Genomic DNA, 13,955 nt, shown 5'->3' with positions numbered 1-13,955 from the left:
AAGGGGAGTAGAGATAACCCCGGTAACTATAGGCCAGTGAGCCTTACTTCTGTTGTGGGAAAAGTCTTGGAAAGGTTTATAAGAGATAGGATGTATAATCATCTGGAAAGGAATAATTTGATTAGAGATAGTCAACATGGTTTTGTGAAGGGTAGGTCGTGCCTCACATAAGAACATAAGAACTAGGAGCAGGAGTAGGCCATCTGGCCCCTCGAGCCTGCTCCGCCATTCAATGAGATCATGGCTGATCTTTTATGGACTCCGCTCCACTTTCCGGCCCGAACACCATAACCCTTAATCCCTTTATTCTTCAAAAAACTATCTTAACCTTAAAACATTTAATGAAGCAGCCTCAACTGCTTCACTGGGCAAGGAATTCCATAGATTCACAACCCTTTGGGTGAAGAAGTTCCTCCTAAACTCAGTTCTAAATCTACTTCCCCTTATTTTGAGGCTATGCCCCCTAGTTCTGCTGTCACCCGCCAGTGGAAATAACCTGCCCGCATCTATCCTATCTATTCCCTTCATAATTTTAAATGTTTCTATAAGATCCTCCCCCATCCTTCTAAATTCCAACGAGTACAGTCCCAGTCTACTCAACCTCTCCTCATAATCCAACCCCTTCAGCTCTGGGATTAACCTAGTGAATCTCCTCTGCACACCCTCCAGCGCCAGTATGTCCTTTCTCAAGTAAGGAGACCAAAACTGAACACAATACTCCAGGTGTGGCCGCACTAACACCTTATACAATTGCAACATAACCTCCCTAGTCTTAAACTCCATCCCTCTAGCAATGAAGGACAAAATTCCATTTGCCTTCTTAATCACCTGTTACACTTGTAAACCAACCTTCTGTGACTCATGCACTAGCACACCCAAGTCTCTCTGAACAGCGGCATGCTTTAATATTTTATCGTTTAAATAATAATCCCGTTTGCTGTTATTCCTACCAAAATGGATAAACTCACATTTGTCAACATTGTATTCCATCTGCCAGACCCGAGCCCATTCACTTAACCTATCCAAATCCCTCTGCAGACTTCCAGTATCCTCTGCACTTTTCGCTTTACCACTCATCTTAGTGTCATCTGCAAACTTGGACACATTGCCCTTGGTCCCCAACTCCAAATCATCAATGTAAATTGTGAACAATTGTGGGCCCAACACGGATCCCTGAGGGACACCACTAGCTACTGATTGCCAACCAGAGAAACATCCATTTATCCCAACTCTTTGCTTTCTATTAATTAACCAATCCTTTATCCATGCTACTACTTTACCCTTAATGCCATGCATCTTTATCTTATGCAGCAACCTTTTGTGTGGCACCTTGTCAAATCCAGATATACCACATCCATCGGCTCCCCGTTATCTACTGCACTGGTAATGTCCTCAAAAAATTCCACTAAATTAGTTAGGCACGACCTGCCTTTTACGAACCCATGCTGCGTCTGCCCAATGGGACAATTTCTATCCCGATGCCTCGCAATTTCTTCCTTGATGATAGGACCTCATTGAGTTCTTCGAGAAGGTGACCAAACAGGTAGATGAGGGTAAAGCAGTTGATGTGGTGCATATGGATTTCAGTAAAGCGTTTGATAAGGTTCCCCAAGGTAGGCTATTGCAGAAAATACAGAGGCATGGAATTCAGGGTGATTTAGCAGTTTGGATCAGAAATTGGCTAGCTGATAGAAGACAGAGGGTGGTGGTTGATGTGAAATGCTCTGACTGGTGTCCAGTTACTAGTGGTGTGCCACAAGGATCTGTTCTGGGACTGTTGCTGTTTGTCATTTTTATAAATGACCTAGAGGAGGGCACAGAAGGATGGGTGAGTAAATTTGCAGACAACACTAAAGTCGGTTGAGTTGTAGACAGTGCGGAAGGATGTTGCAGGTTACAGAGGGACATAGATAAGCTGCAGAGCTGGGCTGAGAGGTGGCAAATGGAGTTTAATGTGGAGAAGTGTGAGGTGATTCACTTTGGAAAGAATAACATTTATGCGGAATATTTGGCTAATGGTAAAATTCTTGGTAGTGTGGATGAGCAGAGGGATCTCGGTGTCCATGTACATAGATCCCTGAAAGTTGCCACCCAGGTTGATAGGGTTGTGAAGAAGGCCTATGGTGTGTTGGCCTTTATTGGTAGAGGGATTGAGTTCCGGAGCCATGAGGTCATGTTGCAGTTGTACAAAACTCTAGTACGGCCGCATTTGGAGTGTTGCGTACAGTTCTGGTCGCCTCATTATAGGAAGGACGTGGAAGCTTTGGAACGGGTGCAGAGGAGATTTACCAGGATGTTGCCTGGTATGGAGGGAAAATCTTATGAGGAAAGGCTGATGGACTTCAGGTTGTTTTTGTTAGAGAGAAGGTTAAGAGGTGACTTAATAGAGGCATACAAAATGATCAGTGGGTTAGATAGGGTGGATAGTGGAAAATCTAATTCTGCTGTTTTTCAGTTAAAAGTGCAGTGTGGAGCTTAGTGTCTGATTGGTTGAAGCTGCCCCCACCCTAATTGCTGAGAGGCAGTTATCTGTCAATCACCTGAGGCCTGTTGAGGCCTGTTTAGGGGCACATTGTATTATTCTCTTTGAAGGTAAGGTTTTTTTTTGAGTCATCGGTTAGCTGAGGTCTGTATAAAAGACACACAGAGAGCGCACACAGTAAGCGAGCACTTTTCCAGGATACACATCCGGAGTGAGACTCATACAGAGTGGGAGATTTAAACTTGGTAATTTGGTGCAGTGAGGTAATTCGGTGCAGAGTGTGAGATGGTGCTTTTTAACCCTGGTAAGTGACTGGTAAGTAGTCTCTCTTTTTCTTTTCATTGTCTAATTTATTTATTTTTATTTTGAAATTCTAGTTGTTTAAGTTTACCAAGGGTTTAAGACATGGCAGGAGATCCCAGACCCGTGTCATGCTCCTCGTGTGCGATGTGGGAGCTCAGGGAAACGTCCACTGTCCCTGGCTCCTTCACGTGCAAGAAGTGTGTTCAGTTGCAGCTCTTGTTAGACCGCTTGACGGCTCTGGAGCTGCGGATGGACTCACTTTGGAGCATCCGCGATGCTGAGGAGGTCGTGGATAGCACGTTTAGCGAGTTGGTCACACCGCAGGTGAAGGTTACTGAGGGAGATAGAAAATAGGTGACCAAAAGAAAGAGCAAGAGTAGGAAGGCAGTGCAGGTGTCCCCTGCGGTCATCTCCCTGCAAAACAGATATACCGCTTTGGATACTGTTGAGGGAGATGGCTCACCAGGGGAAGGCAGCAGCAGCCAGGTTCATGGCACCGTGGCTGGCTCTGCTGCACAGCAGGGCAGGAAGAAAAATGGCAGGGCTATAGTGATAGGGGACTCGATCGTAAGGGGAATAGACAGGCGGTTCTGTGGACGCAATCGAGACTCCAGGATGGTATGTTGCCTCCCTGGTGCAAGGGTCAAGGATGTCTCGGAGCGGCTGCAGGACATTCTGGGGGGGAGGGTGAACAGCCAGCTGTCGTGGTGCACATAGGCACCAATGATATAGGTAAAAAACGGGATGAGGTCCTACAAGCGGAATTCAGGGAGTTAGGAGTTAAACTAAAAAGTAGGACCTCAAAGGTAATCTCAGGATTGCTACCAGTGCCACGAGCTAGTCAGAGTAGGAATGTCAGGATAGATAGGATGAATGCGTGGCTCGAGAGATGGTGCAAGACGGAGGGATTCAAATTCCTGGGGCATTGGGACCGGTTCTGGGGGAGGTGGGACCAGTACAAACCGGACGGTCTGCACTTGGGCAGGACTGGAACCGATGTCCTAGGGGGGGTGTTTTCTAGAGCTGTTGGGGAGGGTTTAAACTAATGTGGCAGGGGGATGGGACCAATGCTGGAAGTTGGAAGGTAGTAAAACAGGGACAGAAACAAAAGGAAGTAAGGGGAAAAGTGCAAGGCAGAGAAGACATAGTCAGAAATCCATAAGGGCGACAGTACAAGGTACAGTGACTGAGGGGAGCACAGTGAATAGGCCCAGTAATAACAAAAGGAATAAAACTGGAGATGTTAAGATTCAAAACAGAGGTAAAAAAACCAACATAAGTGTACTTTACCTGAATGCTCGTAGTATTCGGAATAAAGTAAATGAGTTGGTGGCACAAATCATCGTAAATGACTAGTGATTTAGTGGCCATTACTGAAACATGGTTAAAGGATGGTCACGACTGGGAGTTAAATATCCGAGGGTATCAAACTATTCGGAAGGACAGAGTGGATGGTAAGGGAGGTGGTGTTGCTCTGTTATTTAAGGATGACATCCGGGCAATAGTAAGGGATGACATCGGTGCTATGGAGGATAAGGTTGAATCCATTTGGGTGGAAATCAGGAATAGTAAGGCGAAAAAGTCACTGATAGGAGTAGTCTATCGGCCACCAAATAGTAACGAGATGGCGGTGCAGGCAATAAACAAAGAAATAACTGATGCATGTAGACATGGTACAGCAGTTATCATGGGGGATTTTAATCTACATGTCGATTGGTATAACCAGGTTGGTCAAGGCAACCGTGAGGAGGAGTTTATAGAATGTATCCGCGATAGTTTCCTAGAACAGTATGTAATGGAACCTACGAGGGAACAAGCGGTCCTAGATCTTGTCCTGTGTAATGAGACAGGATTGATTCATGATCTCATAGTTAGGGATCCTCTCGGAAGGAGCGATCACAATATGGTGGAATTTAAAATACAGATGGAGGGTGAGAAAGTAAAATCAAATACTAGTGTTTTGTGTTTAAACAAAGGAGATTACAAGGGGATGAGAGAAGAACTAGCTAAGGTAGACTGGGAGCTAAGACTTTATGGTGGAACAGTTGAGGAACAGTGGAGAACCTTCCAAGTGATTTTTCACAGTGCTCAGCAAAGGTTTATACTAACAAAAAGGAAGGACGGAAGAAAGAGGGAAAATCGACCATGGATATCTAAGGAAATAAGGGAGAGTATCAAATTGAAGGAAAAAGCATATAAAGTGGCAAAGATTGCTGGGAGATTAGAGGACTGGGAAATCTTTAGGGGGCAACAGAAAGCTACTAAAAAAGCTATAAAGAAGAGTAAGATAGAGTATGAGAGTAAACTTGCTCAGAATATAAAAACAGACAGTAAAAGTTTTTACAAATATATAAGGCAAAAAAGAGTGGCTAAGGTAAATATTGGTCCTTTAGAGGATGAGAAGGGAGTTTTAATAATGGGAAATGAGGAAATGGCTGAGGAACTGAACAGGTTTTTTGGGTCGGTCTTCACAGTGGAAGACACAAATAACATGCCAGCGACTGATAGAAATGAGGCTATGACAGGTGAGGACCTTGAGAGGATTGTTATCACTAAGGAGGGAGTGATGGGCAAGCTAATGGGGCTAAAGGTAGACGAGTCTCCTGGCCCTGATGGAATGCATCCCAGAGTGCTAAAAGAGATGGCTAGGGAAATTGCAGATTCACTAGTGATAATTTACCGAAATTCACTAGACTCTGGGGTGGTCCCGGTGGATTGGAAATTAGCAAACGTGACGCCACTGTTTAAAAAAGGAGGTAGGCAGAAAGCAGGAAATTATAGGCCAGTGAGTTTAACTTCGGTAATAGGGAAGATGCTGGAATCTATCATCAAGGAAGAAATTGCGAGGCATCTGGATAGAAATTGTCCCATTGGGCAGACGCAGCATGGGTTTGTTAAAGGCAGGTCATGCCTAACTAATTTAGTGGAATATTTTGAGGACATTACCAGTGCAGTAGATAACGGGGAGCCAATGGATGTGGTATATCTGGATTTCCAGAAAGCCTTTGACAAGGTGCCACACAAAAGGTTGCTGCATAAGATAAAGATGCATGGCATTAAGGGTAAAGTAGTAGCATGGATAGAGGATTGGTTAATTAATAGAAAGCAAAGAGTTGGGATAAATGGGTGTTTCTCTGGTTGGCAATCAGTAGCTAGTGGTGTCCCTCAGGGATCCGTGTTGGGCCCACAATTGTTCACAATTTACATTGATGATTTGGAGTTGGGGACCAAGGGCAATGTGTCCAAGTTTGCAGATGACACTAAGATGAGTGGTAAAGCGAAAAGTGCAGAGGATACTGGAAGTCTGCAGAGGGATTTGGATAGGTTAAGTGAATGGGCTCGGGTCTGGCAGATGGAATACAATGTTGACAAATGTGAGGTTATCCATTTTGGTAGGAATAACAGCAAACGGGATTATTATTTAAACGATAAAATATTAAAGCATGCCGCTGTTCAGAGAGACTTGGGTGTGCTAGTGCATGAGTCACAGAAGGTTGGTTTACAAGTGCAACAGGTGATTAAGGCGGCAAATGGAATTTTGTCCTTCATTGCTAGAGGGATGGAGTTTAAGACTAGGGAGGTTATGTTGCAATTGTATAAGGTGTTAGTGCGGCCACACCTGGAGTATTGTGTTCAGTTTTGGTCTCCTTACTTGAGAAAGGACGTACTGGCGCTGGAGGGTGTGCAGAGGAGATTCACTAGCTTAATCCCAGAGCTGAAGGGGTTGGATTATGAGGAGAGGTTGAGTAGACTAGGACTGTACTCGTTGGAATTTAGAAGGATGAGGGGGGATCTTATAGAAACATTTAAAATTATGAAGGGAATAGATAGGATAGATGCGGGCAGGTTGTTTCCACTGGCGGGTGACAGCAGAACTAGGGGGCATAGCCTCAAAATAAGGGGAAGTAGATTTAGGACTGAGTTTAGGAGGAACTTCTTCACCCAAAGGGTTGTGAATCTATGGAATTCCTTGCCCAGTGAAGCAGTTGAGGCTCCTTCATTACATGTTTTTAAGGTAAAGATAGATAGTTTTTTGAAGAATAAAGGGATTAAGGGTTATGGTGTTTGGGCCGGAAAGTGGAGCTGAGTCCACAAAAGATCAGCCATGATCTCATTGAATGGCGGAGCAGGCTCGAGGGGCCAGATGGCCTACTCCTGCTCCTAGTTCTTATGTTCTTATGATAGCGAGAGCCTTCTCCCACGGATGGAGGTGGCTAGCACGAGGGGACATAGCCTTAAATTGAGGGGTAATAGATATAGGACAGAGGTCAGAGGTGGGTTTTTTACGCAAAGAGTGGTGAGGCCGTGGAATGCCCTACCTGCAACAGTAGTAAACTCGCCAACATTGAGGACATTTAAAAGTTTATTGGATAAGCATATGGATGATAAGGGCATAGTGTAGGTTAGATGGCCTTTAGTTTTTGACTTCCCATGTCGGTGCAACATTGAGGGCCGAAGGGCCTGTACTGCGCTGTATCGTTCTATGTTCTATGTTCTAAGATCCCGGAGGCTTCTGCCAGTAAATCAACCCCGTCGGCCAGCGACGAGGGCGATGATGGGCTTCCAGCTCACAAGAGGCCCTGGGGATAGAGTAGTGTCGCAGAAGAAACTCCATCAGCATCAGCACAGACTCGCTGAAGAGTTTGATTCCGGATGTTAAACCCCCCCCCCGGTGGGACAGGGCCCTGGGCAAAGCCAGGAGGTTGTGGTGAATCTTCATCCAGATGATGCTGCATCTCTGAAGATGAGAGTGGGAGGAGCAATGAGGAGGATCTGCGCAAGGGATTAAAGATCTGAAGGACCATCACCCAGGTGACCCCTGACGCCGCTGCCGTGGTGACGGAGAATCGCGATTTGGTGTCTAATCAGCACCTGCTGCGATTTCTGCGCTGGAACCAATTCTCGGCCCAATCACCTTTCCCGATATCGCCGTAGGCGAACGGAGAATCCTGCCCCTCATCTTCTGGAGCGAAGCTGGGAAAACCAATTTCAGGGAATTGGAAAGGGATTTGAAGAGGATGAATATAAAAAACGACAAGAAACGGGGAGGGAAGGGCAGCACGGTGGCCTAGTGGTTAGCACAACCGCCTCACGGCGCTGAGGGTCAGGTTCGATCCCGGCTCTGGGTCACTGTCCGTGTGGAGTTTGCACATTCTCCCCGTGTATGCGTGGGTTTCGCCCCCACAATCCAAAAATGTGCAGAGTAGGTGGATTGGCCACACTAAATTGCCCCTTAATTGGAAAAAATAATTGGGTACTCTAAATTTATTAAAAAAAAGAAACGGGGAGGGAAATTTGATGAAAGTTTCCAGTGGAACAGTCCCAGGTGATGGGTTGACTGTTCCGATTTGTAATTGTGAAGTTGGAATATTCTACTTCACCGTGAAACACATTCTCCGCTTATAAAGGATGATGTGGAGATGCCGGCGTTGGACTGGGGTGAGCAACACCAGGTTAAAGTCCAACAGGTTTGTTTCAAACACGAGCTTTCGGAGCGCAGCTCCTTCCTCAGGTGAATGGAGAGGTATGTTCCAGAAACATTTATATAGTCAAAGTCAGAGATGCCAGACAATGCTTGGAATGCGAGTATTTGCGGGTAATCGAATAATTACAGATCCAGAGAGATAATCCCAGGTTAAAGAGATGTGAATTGTCTCAAGCCAGGACAGTTGGTAGGATTTCCCAAGCCCAGGCCAGATGGTGGGGGGTGAATGTAATGCGACATGAATCCCAGGTTCCAGTTGAGGCCGCACTCATGCGTGCGGAACTTATAAAGGACATAATGTTAAAACCTGATTCTTCTGCGTGACTGACCTTGTTGATTTCTCTACTCGACACAATGGAATAACAATGATTCTCACCCTTCCCAGAGACAGTGTCAGTAACTGAGCTCTCTCCCAGTAACTCAAGCTGCTCCCTTACTTTACATTTTATTGACATGGATTCATTTTTGAGCATCATCTCCCTGCGGAGTTGAATCTTCCACCTGAGAACAGAGCTCCCACGCTCAATATCCAGCATTTAATATTCCCCCGAAACGTAAACTATGAAAGAAACAATGACCTACATAACTGGAAAAGCAGCTCTGCCGATGAATATATCAGAAAAACAGTCCCCACAATACAATTATTTCATTTCCCAACAAGCCAGAGCCATGGTCATCTTCATCTTCACACTGCCCCCCCCCCCCCCCCACCGGGGTCTCCCTCCCCCCCCCCCCCCCCACCGGGGTCTCCCTCCCTGTCCCCCCGGTGTCTCTCTTTCCCCCCCCGGGGTCCCCCCCCCCCCTCCCCGGGTCACTCCCCCCACCACCGGGGTCTCCCTCCCTCTCCCACTGGGGTCTCCCATCTTCACACTGTCTCCCTTCCCCCCCCCACCGGGGTCTCCCTCCCTCTCCCCCCGGTGTCTCTCTTTCTCCTCCCGGGGTCACCCCCCCCCCCCCCCACCACCACAGGGGTCTCCCTCCCTCTCCCACTGGGGTCTCCCATCTTCACACTGTCTCCCTCCCCCCCCCCCCCTACCGGGGTCTCCCTCCCTCTCCCCCCGGTGTCTCTCTCTCCCCCCGGTGTCTCTCCCTCTCCCCCCGGTGCCTCCCTCCCTGGAGGGGGTACAGAGGAGATTCACCAGGATGTTGCCTGGGATGGAGTATCTGAGCTGTAAGGAGAGCCTGGATAGGCTGGGAATGTTTTCCATCGAGCAGCGAAGGGTGTGATTGAGGTGTATAAGAGGGGTTTGGACAGGGTAAATAGGAAGCAGCTGTTCCCCTTGGCTGAGGGGTCAATCACAAGGGGATATGGCTTTAGGGTGAGGGGCGGAGATTCCGAGGGGATTTGAGAAAAGGTTTTTTTCATTCGGAGGGTGTTGAGAATCTGGAGTGCACGGCCTGGGAAGGTAGTGGAGGCTGGAAACCTCGGAACCTGTAAAAGGCACTTGGATCAGCACCTAAAACACCCTCACATTCAAGGATATGGGATAAGTGCTGGGAAATGGGATTAGCCCAAGATTAGGGATAGTTATTGTTGGCGCAGACTCGATGGGCCAAAGGGCCTTTGTTGCGGCGTCTGACTCCGTGAGTCATGATTCTAAATCCGAGTGGAAAGCGTGTCTCACGAATCATCATCTTTTCTTTGATTCTCTGCAGTCCTGGCAGATTGGAGGGTGGCAAATGTAATCCTTCATTTAAAAAGGAGGGAGGGAGTAAGAAGGAATTCTAAACCAGTCAGCCCAACATCAGGCAGAGGGAAAATACTGGAATCCATTATAAAGGATAGGATGTGAGGACACTTAGAAAACATCAACGGGAGGAGCTGATACAGGTTATTCAAGAGAGTGTCCTAGGCAGAAACGGGACTGTCTAGACCCGATAAAGGAATCGATCGATCGGCGGGAGCACAGGCTGGACGCCCAGGGTCGGACGATTCAGAAGCTGGAGAAAGCGCTGGCGGACCAGGAGGAGCAGCAAACGGTGACCGAGCTGGAGGTGGGGATGCTGAAGGATCAGTGAAAGAGGCTGCTGGAGAAGGTAGAGGACCTGGAGAATAGAGATCGCCGGCAGAACTCAAGAATTGTCGGTCTCCCGGAGGGGGCTGATGCTGGCGCGTTTGTGGTGAGTATGTTTCAGAAGCTTCTGGGGGAGGGGGCGTTTTCCCGACGGTTGGAGGTGGATAGGGCGTACAGAGCGATGGCGAGGAAGCTGCGGCCGGGGGACCCCCCCAAGGGCGATGGTGGTCCGGTTCCACAGGTTCCTGGACAAGGAGTGTGTTCTCCAGTGGGCCAGGCGTACACGGAGCTGCGAATGGGACAATAGCATATTGCGGGTCTACCAGGATCTGAGCGTGGAGGTGGCCAGAAGGAGGGAAGGCTTTAATCAAGACAATCCTGTTCAAGAAGCGGGTGAAATTTGGGCTGCTATACCCGGCGCGTCTTTGGGTTATGCACGAGGACCAGCACCATTATTTTGAGTTGCCCGAAGACGCGCAGAACTGAGAACTTTTTGTTTTAAGTTGCAACTTTTTGAGTGATGTTTATATGTTTCTCGTGTCGTTTCTCTTCTGTATTTGAGTTCGGTTGAAGATGGGGGAAGTAAAAGTTATTCGGTTTCTGCGGGGTTTTGGTGGGGGGGCTGGTGGGGCTTTTTACTTTGATTTACACTATTGGGGGGGTTTCTGTTTTGGGTTTTCTCTTGTGTTAATTGGGCGATTGGGGTCGGTTTGATGAGGGAAGTGGTTTCGATGGCTGGGGGGGAGGGGGGTGGCGGAACAATAGGTGGGAGATGTCTTGGTGCCGGAGGCGAGGGCCAGCAGGCTAACTGGCTGAGTTAGTCTACAGAAGCAAAGTGGGGGGTGTGCATACGATTAATCTATGGCAGGGGTTAGGTTACAAAGTGTTGTTGCTGGGGGGAGGGAAGGGGGGAGTTACTCTGCTGTCAAGGGAGGGACTTGGGTTTCAGGACAGAGAGGAGGTTGGGGGTGGGGGCTGCCAGGAGGCGGGCCGATGGAGGGGCGGCACATGGGCTGGTGACTGGCCCAGGAAAGGGGATGGCTGATTGGCGGAGGAGGAGGGAGCACGGTGCCCCCCAACTAGGCTGATCACCTGGAATGTTAGAGGGTTGAATGGGCCGGTCAAGAGGGCCCGTGTGTTCGCGCATCTGAGGGCTCTGAAGGCGGATGTGGTAATGTTGCAGGAGACACATCTGAAAGTGGCGGATCACGTCAGGCTAAGGAAGGATTGGGTCAGTCAGGTCTTTCATTCGGGGCTGGACACCGAGGCTAGAGGGGTTGCGATTTTGATCAACAAGCGGGTGCAATTTCAGGTGGGCAGTATAGTCTCGGGCGGGGTAGGGGGCGCCGTTATGTCACGGTTAGCAGAAAGCTGGAGGGGAGGAAGGTGGTCTTGGTTAATGTGTACGCGCCAAATTGGGATGACGTGGAATTTATAAAGAGGTTGCTGGGGAAGATACCCGACCTAGACTCGCACAAGTTGGCTATGGGAGGGGACCCCGGCCTGGACCGGTCATGTTCGAAAACGGGGAGGGTGCCAGCAATGGCAAAGGAACTGATAGGGTTCATGGAGCAGATGGGGAGGGGTCGACCCATGGAGGTTTAGGCAGCCGACGGGGAAGGAGTTGTCTTTTTATTCGCATGTTCACAAGGTTTATTCCCAGATAGACTTTTTCATTTTGAGCAGGGATTTACTGGCGGGGGTGATGGACACTGGGTATTCAGCCATCACTATTTTGGATCATGCCCCACTCTGGGTGGAACTGCAGGTTAGTGAGGAGAGCTTCTAGCGCCCGCAATGGAGGTTAGAGATGGGATTGTTGGCGGACGAGGTAGTGTGCGAGAGGGTGAGGAAGTGCATGCAGAACTACTTGCAGGTCAATGACACGGGGGAAGTCTCAGCAGCGATGGTCTGGGAGGCGCTGAAGGCAGTGGTGAGAGGGGAACTGATCTCAATCCGGGCGCATAGGAACAGGACGAATAGGGTAGAAACGGACCGACTGGTTCAGGAGATCCTACAGATAGACAGGAGGTATGCGGCAACCCTGAGGGCGGAGCTCTTAAGGGAACGTCGGAGGCTGCAGGCGGAGTTCGGGGTGTTGTCCAAAGGGTAAAGCAGTGGAGCAGCTTAGAAAGGTGAGGGGGGCGTTTTACGAACATGGGGAGAAGGCCAGCAGAATGCTGGCACAGCCGCTTAGGAAGATGGAAGATTGATGGGGAGGGGATCTTGGTAGGGGAGTCAGTAGGGCTAAACAGAGCGTTCAGGGACTTTTACAGTTGGCTACACCGCTCGGAACCCTCTATGGGGCCGGAGGGGATGAGACGCTTTTTGGACGGACTGTCCTTCCCAAGGGTGGGTAGGGAGCTGGTGGATGGGCTGGAGGTTCCGATTAGGGTCAAAGAAATAGCTGAGGGCTTGAAGGCAATGCAGTCGGGCACAGCCCCGGGGGCCGGACGGGTACCCGGTAGAGTTCTATAAAAAGTTGGCGGGGATTTTAGGGCCGTTGCTGGTCAAGGTTTTCAATGAGGCGAGGGGGGTGCTGCCCCCGACAATGTCAGAGGCCAATATCTCGTTGATATTGAAGCAGGACAAGAACCCTGAGCTATGCAGGTCATGTAGGCCGATCTCCCTGCTTAACGTGGACTCCAAGTTGCTGTCCAAAGTTTTGGCCTCCAGGATTGAAGATTGTGTGCCGGAGGTGATTATGGAGGATCAAACCGGGTTTGTCAAGGACAGGCAGTTGGTGGCCAATATAAGGCGGCTGCTCAATGTGATTATGATGCCCCCGGAGAGTAGGGAGGTTGAGGTAGTTGTGGCAATGGATGCGGAAAAGGTGTTCGACTGGGTGGAGTGGGACTATCTATGGGAGGTGCTGGGACGATTTGGGTTCGGTAAGAGTTTTATCGACTGGGTCAGGCTGTTGTACCAGACCCCGGAGGCTAGTGTAAGGATGAATAGGACGACCTCGGACTATTTTAGACTGTACCAGGGGACAAGGTGGGGTTCCCCCTCTCCCCACTGTTCTCTGTGTTAGCGAGCCGCTGGCAATTGTCCTGAGAGCTTCTGGGGGTTGGATGGTGCTGTTTCGGCCGGGGGGGGGGGGGGGGGGGCATAGACTCTCGCTGTACGCAGATTACCTGCTCTTATATGTATCGGACCCAGGGGCAGGGATGGGCGAAAACTGCCAGGCGTATACGAAATAAGGTAGGGGAACTGGCAGCATGGGTTGGTACCTGGGACTTCGATGTTGTGGCCATTTCAGAGACATGGATAGAGCAGGGACAGGAATGGTTGTTGCAGGTTCCGGGGTTTAGGTGTTTTAGTAAGCTCAGAGAAGAGGGCAAAAGAGGGGGAGGTGTGGCGCTGCTAGTCAAGGACAGTATTACGGTGGCAGAAAGGATGCTAGATGGGGACTCTTCTTCCGAGGTAGTATGGGCTGAGGTTAGAAACAGGAAAGGAGAGGTCACCCTGTTGGGAGTTTTCTATAGGCCACCTAATAGTTCGAGGGATGTAGAGGAAAGGAAGGCGAAGGTGATTCTGGAAAAGAGTGAAAGTAACAGGGTAGTTGTTATGGGAGACTTTAACTTTCCAAATATTGACTGGAAAAGATATAGTTCGAGTACATTAGATGGGTCGTTCTTTGTACAATGTGTGCAGGAGGGTTTCCTGA

This window comes from Scyliorhinus canicula, chromosome 8 (assembly GCF_902713615.1).
Source record: "Scyliorhinus canicula chromosome 8, sScyCan1.1, whole genome shotgun sequence".
Lineage (NCBI taxonomy): Eukaryota > Metazoa > Chordata > Chondrichthyes > Carcharhiniformes > Scyliorhinidae > Scyliorhinus > Scyliorhinus canicula.
Note: the sequence above shows the minus strand (reverse complement) of the source record.